Genomic DNA, 1138 nt, shown 5'->3' with positions numbered 1-1138 from the left:
TTTGTAGTTAGATCTCTCTTTAATTCTTGCAATTTATGTTGTTTACTTTTATTGCCTTTTATGTGTTTGTTGAAATGCCTCTTCTAGATATAGTATAGATTTTGTTCCTCTTGGCCTAGGTAGAGTAATTAGTGACACTTGAGTTATCTAATTCCTTTGTTGATTGGTAATTGGAGAGATTGCTAATTGGTTTGGAGTGCACTAAAGCTAGTCTTTCCTTGGGAGTTGGCTAGGACTTGTGGCTCAAGTCAATTCATCCACTTGACTTTCCTTTATTTAGTAAGGGTTAAATAAGTGGTAGCAATGAACAATTCTCATCACAATTGAGAGGGATAACTAGGATAGGACTTCTAGTTCTCATACCTTGCCAAGAGCCTTTTATAGTTGTTAGTTTACTTTTCTTGCCATTTATAATTCTTGTTTAAAAATCCTAAAAACCCCAAATATAACTCACAACCAATAACAAAGCACTTTATTGTAATTCCTAGGGAGAACGACCCGAGGTTTCAATACTTCGGTTTATAAATTTAGGGGTTTGTTTTAGTGACAAACAATCTTTTGTATGAAAGGATTAGTGATTGGTTTAGAAACTATACTTGCAACGAGAATTCATTTGTGAATTCTAAACCATCAAAAATCCAATCGTCAGCAGGCTCGCGGCAGGCACGACGTGCTCTCTCTCTCTCTCTCTCTCTCCTTGGCACTTGCCTGATGGCGCCCTCTCTCCTCTGGGTGTGACACGACGGCGCGGTGACAGTGATGTCCGCCGGCGTCGTCCTCCCCTCCTTCCCCCTATCATTCTCTTCTTTCTCTTTCCCAGTTTTTCCTATTTCTGTTTTCCTTTCTCTTACTTTCCTTTTCGCTGGGCAAATGTGTTTTGGGAAGGGGGGTTGGCGGCTAGGTTTAGGGGGTGGAGTGAGAGAGAGTTGTATTAGGGTTAATGTTTAGATAATTTAAAATTTTAAATATTTTTAATAAAAATGGGGGTAGTATAGTAATTAAAAATTAATTTTAATTTAATAATAATTATATAAAAATATTATTTAACTATAAAATTTCAAAGTATTTTTAAATAAATACACTAATTTTAAGAATTAGAGAAAATTAAATTATTTATTTTTAAACTATTATTTTGTTA

The sequence above is a fragment of the Arachis duranensis genome, chromosome 3 (genome assembly GCF_000817695.3).
Source record: "Arachis duranensis cultivar V14167 chromosome 3, aradu.V14167.gnm2.J7QH, whole genome shotgun sequence".
NCBI lineage: Eukaryota > Viridiplantae > Streptophyta > Magnoliopsida > Fabales > Fabaceae > Arachis > Arachis duranensis.
The sequence above is the reverse complement of the archived record's forward strand: the minus strand, read 5'-3'. Positions refer to the sequence as shown.